Source organism: Sycon ciliatum, chromosome 7 (assembly GCF_964019385.1).
Source record: "Sycon ciliatum chromosome 7, ocSycCili1.1, whole genome shotgun sequence".
Taxonomy (NCBI): Eukaryota; Metazoa; Porifera; class Calcarea; order Leucosolenida; family Sycettidae; genus Sycon; species Sycon ciliatum.
In genome coordinates, this window is record NC_088649.1 from 3,239,689 (window position 1) to 3,247,188 (window position 7,500).

A 7,500-nucleotide genomic window follows, 5' to 3' on the forward strand; every position below is an offset into this window, starting at 1 on the left:
TTTCTACGGCTGTGTTTCCAATAGTAGGCACTTCAGTCACGTGACAAGACCTGTCAAATTTTGCTAAGGTGAGAGTGCGTACTTGCGTGGTATCACTCAAGTGCCTGTGCAAAACTGTACAGGTACGCGCCATGCTTCGTTGTACGGGCCTGTAGTTCAGTGCATCGTGCTGCTCTGGCGTCCAGCTTTCAGTAGAGCCTACATACGTCATAGTGCGTACATTTTTGCGACTTGCAGATCATGTACACTTCCAGCAAAGAGTTTTTTCACAAGGAAATGTTGTTAGTACGCGTTGGAAACGTTGCCTATCGTCTTCAGCGTCGTGTTTCCATTCAGAAACAGTTGAGTTCTTGTTCACCAGGGTTTGCGCATAGCTGCGCAAGGAGGAAATATGGACGTAGATAGTGAGGAGAAGGGCTTGAGGCGGAGGAGAAAGATGCGTCGTCGTCCTACCTGAGCCAGTTTTCAAAGCGTGCTGAAAGCCAAAGTTTGACCCTGTTGTGCTTGAACGGCTACTGATGTTTACGAACAATCAAATGGCACAGTGGCTACAGGAGAAATCCGCCGATGAGAGGGACACTTTGATCGACGCATCCAGGCGTGCTGCACCAAAATTCTGTGAGAATCTCGAGGCTCGCCAGCAGACAATTCATGACTGCTGTATGGAGCAAGTGAAGGAGAAGGAGGCAGGTAGCACACGCAAGAAAGAACAACATCAAAAGAAAAAGGAGACTTTGACGGAGATCACGGCTGTGGGCTCTGGATCTCGAAGGAGGCAGCACAGGAGCAGCTCTCAAAAATGTTCTTTGTCACTGACGAACGCCTTGCTCTCAATTCGCAGCTTCACTTCTGCAAGTTTGTTCTGCTGCAGAAGGTCCAAAGTAATTTAGTTTGCACTTTCTACTGGTACAAAGGAGCTGCCAATAGAGAAACTGGTTTCCAACATCGAACCTCTGTTTGAAGTGGCGTTAACGTGTGCATGTGCGTTGTGTATGCAGAAATTCCGCTTTCAATTCATTTTGCGTATGCTATCTCGGTGTGCTTACCTTCTGAGTGCCAGAAGAATGTCTTTTATAGCATTTAGCAGCAGCAGTGGCCTGCTGGTGAACTCTATGTCGATATTAGCTAATTTCACAGCAAACCGAAGCTGTTACTATGGGGTTGCCATGGGTTACTATGGGGTTGCTATGGTGATTGTGGTAACAATTGCCGTATTCTGGACTATTGTGAACTTTGATCAGTATTTTGTTCATCCATAAACACTTGTTGGTGTTTGTGAGAGCCGTGTGTTCGAAAATGCCACTCTGAAGTTTTGTAACTATATCCACTGATAACACTTTGGGGATGCTGTTGGTACCACATTTTGTATTGTTTTCGCCTTATGCAATTGCCTCTCTTCAACCCTTCATATCTCACTTGTGTCTTTGTGGATTTCAATGAAATTTTGTGTGTGACCTTGTGATATCCACCACTGTCGATTTACGATGCTAAACCTGGGAGAAACCCGACTGGAAAAAACCGGCTGAAGTGCCTACCAATAGAAAAAATAGGAAAAAGAGTGCCATCTGCTGGGCCGGCCGCCACAGCTGGCACCGACCCAGGCAATACCGCGGCACACGTGCCATCCACCGGGTCCCCCGCAGCATGCACACCATCCACCAGCCCTGGATGCAGATCCGGAGGGCTCTCTTAGGTTCCCGTAAGCAGGAGCTGCACGAGTGGTTTGGTCGCTCGGATATACGGATAGATGCAGCCAGTTCTACCGGCGCGGTGCTCTCGAGTCGAGTCCTTTCAAAGTGTGAACGTGTAAAGTACCAACCGGGTCACACGTGACCCGGTACTATATTTTCAACCGGGTACAAGCGTCGCCCAACCGGGTCGATTACCCAGCTCACCCGGCTCTGGAGCAGGCACTGGTCATCTAAGGCCTTCTTCCACAGTACATACTTCAGTCATATCTGTTGCGGAGTTACCCTGAGTCAGGACACTAATTTCAATCCACTCACACAATTTCATGAATGCCTGCGCCTTCACATCGCCATTCTGGGCCAGATCAGAATCCACTGCATCATTAGCAAGACGTTTCAGAGACTTCTTGTAGTTGTACAGTGAAAAACAGGTACGGTGATACTTTAACTCATTCGCTATACCATCCTGATTCAAGTTAGTTCGTTCAATATTCTAGCGTGGCTGCGTGTACGAGCAGCATTGAGCAGACTAAAGTCTGCCTCGTATGTGGCGCACTGAGTAAATTTCTCTGCCAAGCGCCTGTTCTGCGCATCAGGTTTATAATCCTGGCACACCACACACTTGCTCAGATCGTTCCTGTTCCCCTTCGGGTCCGTCTGCCTGATTCGGCTCCAAAACACTCTAGAGCAAGCTTTCAGGCTTCAAACGTCAAAGGTTTCTTGACGGACTCTGTATGCAGAAACTACTAAAGTATACCCGAGAATGCCTGGGTTCGAGTACATGTACAATTTCCGTTTGCAGCCGAAGATCGCCTTATCTAACAAACGGGACAACAGTACAGTCTTGCCGATACTTTTATCGTCTTCAGCAGCCACAACCTAGTCAGAAACAGCTCTAAAAAAATTGTGAGCTCCTACTTGCCACGAAACTTCTAAACTATGACTCTTTTTCGAAATGGGACCGCGCACTACTGCTGACAATAATATTATCGACGTGTTCCATAGTGGTTAACACGTACTGTACATGTATGAGTGAATGTGCGAATGTGTGCGAAAGGAGTGCAGTGGAGTGCAGGTTGGACAGAGAATTGTTGGTTTGAAGAAAATCTGGCAAAATTCACGAGAGATGCATTTTTTTACCCCTGGTATTCATTTTTGCTCCTAATAATATGGCGAATGTGCAAAGAAATACATGTATGCGAAACCATGACATGGAAAAGAGTCAAACGACTGCAGCTTGACCCCATGAGTTCACTTTCCACTAAAGACACCAGTCACTCCTATGGAAAATGCATGCACATGGCAACATTGAAACTGAGCGAAAACATAACACATGACAGAAGGGACTCGAAATGTTTCAATGGAACAGCTAGAGTCAGTCCACACAATCCAGAGTTTGAAGACTCCAAGGGATGAACTTAGTACATCGAAGTATTATTGAAGTACAATCTCAAAGTACAATCTCAAAATGTCAGCCGCAAGACAACCAGCTTCCTACCCAGGGATTAGACAGCACATCTAAGGAAGACCACTATTCGAAACTTGCCTACATGTACATGTACATGCACAATGATGGTGCATCTTGACACACATACGCACAAACACACACACACGCATGCATAAACACACAACCAAACACACACACCCACACACACCCACACACACACACACTCACATGCAAACACACACACACATGCACGCACACACAAATACACAAACACACACACACACAATGGATTTGTTGTTATTCAGAGCTCATACCCATTATAATCCTACAGACAGTAACTGGCTCTACCCTTGATGTAAGTGAAAGTCACAGTGGCCGCCGTGACCCAGTCAACCTAGTTACATTATGATGACAATGAGGGCATGGCTACAAGAAACACGACTGCTTCAAACCTTCTGTTTCCTTTCAGATAGGCATCCACCCACAATTAATTCTGCCAATGCCGAACGTACAGTTGATGTTCCATGCCAGACTAAGTCCGCTCCATGTGAGCTTTCAGAAGCTCTTTCAATGGGCCAAAGCAATCTGCTGAGAACGCCTGATTGATGCTACGTGGAAGCTGATAGTTTCCAAGGAGGCTGACAGACTTCAGCTCTGGACATGTTTCCAGCAGTTTCAGGCATACTGGTGCAGTAAGGTAGCAATAATGTAGCTGCAAGTGACGCAGGCAAGACAATTCTCCAGCAGCAAGGCTGTCACCGATTACCAAATTCTTGACTTCAATGGATTCCAATGGTGAACTTGAATGTTGGATGAATGCTGTGAGGAATGGCTCGATGTTATTACTCCCCCATAGTCCACTAGGAGGGTACCTAGTATGCAGGTCCAGATATCGTAAGGATGGCAGGCAGATTCTGTGCCCTACCAGATAATTCATATCCGCCCACATGCCTGTATGCCCAGACAAGGTCAACCGCTCAAGATTAGCACATTTCTCTAGGCAGTGGAGAACATGCGTCGTCTCACACCGCATCCCGAAATGCCATCTGAAGAGATGATGCACGGCGACGTCGCGATCAGGTTCCACTAGAGTGCATGACTGGAGCTTGGGCAAACCAGCTACGTCATGTGGAGGCAGTGGGACCGGGACCGCAAGCGGCACCGCCCCAGCCAAAGCCGCCGGGGGCACTGACGAGGGAACCACCGACGGCCAGAGCAAAGGTGGCGACACAAGCCGACCCGATGAGCCACCACGCCCATTCTCCTCCACCACCGCCACCAACGTCCGCCCCGGCGGCTTTGGCTGGGGCGGTGCCGCTTGCGGTCCCGGTCCCACTGCCTCCTCCTGATCCTCCGCCATCGGTTCTTGCGGCGGTGGAGCTTGCCAGTGGCAGACCGCGAGCAACACTGACAGCTGCATTAACACTACAAATGCCGACTCAAAAAGACCCACCTTGCATATCAGTAACTCCCACACCAACACCAACAACGCAATCTACAGCAACTACAACTAATCCACCATCCATGCCCATAATTGAAAGACCAAGACGATCAACAGCCAACTACAACAGAAGCTACGCACTCAGCGGACGAGGGCGAAAGGAGGGACGTGATAGCAGGGGGACGGCCGAGTTGAGTTCAATGGACCCGGTCAGGCGGGATGGACGAGACAGAGAGAGTACAGAGGAAACGGAGCATGGAACGGACGGCGGAGGGAGCAGTGAGTCGGAGAGCGGTGATGGAAGTGGTGGTGAGAGTGCCGGTGAGAGTGTTAGTGTTGTGCGTAGGTTTCGTGGTAGCAAGTCTTCAGTGTACAATCATCTGCTGGCTAGTCCTGATTGTTGCGGTGCGCATTCCGACTCTTCGTTCACTGTATTGTGCCGTGGTCGTCATGGTTATGGACTACAGTTAAAAGTGTTGGAAGCTATCTATCAGCGTCTGTACAAGCCTAATTTGTGTGTACAGAAAGATAGTATAATTGGGTTGAAATTGTTCAAGTAACGTGTCGTGTTTAGTGCGGCCAAGCTTGGCCGTTAATGTTCTAGGTTTAATGTACTGCTGTTATGTGTTATCACGTTGTCTTTCCTTCCTTTCTCCTTTGTTCATTTCTCGCTTTGATTGTTAAAATTCACACTTGTAAATTTCACTGTTGTTGCTCTTAGTGTTATTTCTCTAACTTAGATTTTCTATAATAGTTCAATTTTTGTTTCAGTGTCCTTTAGTACAACGACGATTCCTGATGAGTGTTGTACGAAAACTTGTTTGAATCCCTTTCTTTCTCTACACAATTTCTTCACATTTTTCATCGTTTTATTGCACATTGTCTCCACAGTTTTACAATACATGAATACAGTGTACACAAATGTCGATCCAGCTTGTATTACTGATTGCGGATATCAAATTATTATTACTATTATTATTTTTTCTTATTTTGTTAGGGATTTCCCAACAGGCAATGTTGCCTTTTTACTAGGAACCCTAAATGAGACTTTGTGTGAGCGCGAAACAAAGCAGGCGACTCGGCCAGGCGACAAGATGGAGGCAGCGCATTCCACCTGTCGGCACCAAGATACGCAATGGAATGGAAACCATACCGGGAGTGGCAGGCAGGCAAGACAAGAGCAGCTGTAGCTTGGCCCCGGGTTGTTCTATGTAAGTAGTCTGATGAGGGCCTTAGTGCGTGAAACTCAGAGTTAAAACACTTTTAAAAATATGGCGAATATGCAAAGAAATACATGTATGCGAACCATGACATGGAAAAGAGTCAAACTACTGCAGCTTGACCCCATGAGTTATTCAGAGCTCATACCCATTATAATCCTACAGACAGTAACTGGCTCTACCCTTGATGTGCGTGAAAGTCACAGTGACCACTGTGACCCAGTCAGCTTTGTCACAATGATGATGAAAATGAGGGTATGGTTACAAGAAACAGGACTGCTTGAAACCTTCTGTTTCCTTTCAGATAAGCATCCACCCACAATCAATTCTGCCAATGCCGAACGTACAGTTGATGTTCCATGCCAGACTTAGTCCGCTCCATGTGAGCTTTCAGAAGCTCTTTCAGTGGGCCAAAGCAGTTTGCTGAGAACGCCTGATTGATGCTACTTGGAAGCTGATAGTTTCCAAGGAGGCTGACAGACTTCAGCTCTGGACATGTTTCCAACAGCTTTAGGCATCCTGGTGCTGTTAGGTTGGAATAATGTAGCTGCAAGTGACGCAGGCAAGACAATTCTCCAGGAGCAAGGCTGTCACAGATTACCAAATTCTTAACCATCTATGTGTTGACTCATTCCTTCGCCTACAACCAACCAGTGTCAGATGGCGTAGATTAACGCAGGTTTTCACTAGAATCGTCCAGTCCACAACGAAGCCGTCCAGCGAAAAAAGAGGCATGTCCGTTGCGACATATTCTTTGAAACTCAAGTGAATATGATGGTCCGAGGAACTCAGGGCCAGCGACAATTTTGTCATATTCAGCAGAAGAATTGGCCTAAGTGACAGAAAGTGTTGGGCTATGTCACTGTGAAATGGGAGCAACTCGTACCGCGGGATCATGTGTGTGAAGAGCACGTCTGAAGGCGGCAGTGTCACTGTCAACGCTACAAGCTCCTTGCACGTTTTCAGCAAAGGATATATGTCCGCCAACTTACTCACAGTAAAGCCAGAGAGATCCAGATGACGCGCATATTGCAAGGTGTTATTCGCCAGCCAGGTTACTGCGGTCTGCGGAACACGTGAAGGGCCATTGGTACGTTTGGACAAGGCAATGGTGCGCCAGAGGCTGGGTGTTAGACAGACTTCACTCCACACACTGCAGACTCTCCTCAGCAACATAAGAACAGGCAGACATCCACCCTCTAACTTTATGACGTCAGAGAATATTTTCACCCACACTTCCCGAGGAAGTCTGCACCATTCGGCTGTACTGCGGACGTGGCTGCAATTTCCTTGGTCAAAACTGTCTGACTCAGTCTCCGACGACCTGTCCACCGAAGCCTTGCCAGTCGGAGTCTTAGCTTTTTCAGCTTGTGCCGGCGGCGTATAATCTTTATCTGACTCGTCCTCGACCTCGCTGCCGTTCGGGCTGCCGTTCGGAACGGATACGATTTTTCTCTCCTTGGGCAAATGCCACTTCCGACCGGTTTCGGTGGCCTGCATTCTACCTGCCATAGCAAAGTAGGACTAGAACATATTGGCGGCAAGGCTATCGTTGATGAAGCGATACAGTAGCTAGTTACACGAAGTAACAGTTAGTTATGACTACATGCAACTGACAATCTGATGCTGTTATAATTATCGATTGTGAGCACTAGTGCACTAGCGAGGTTCGATTTTATACTAATTATAGCGAAAAGAACAGAG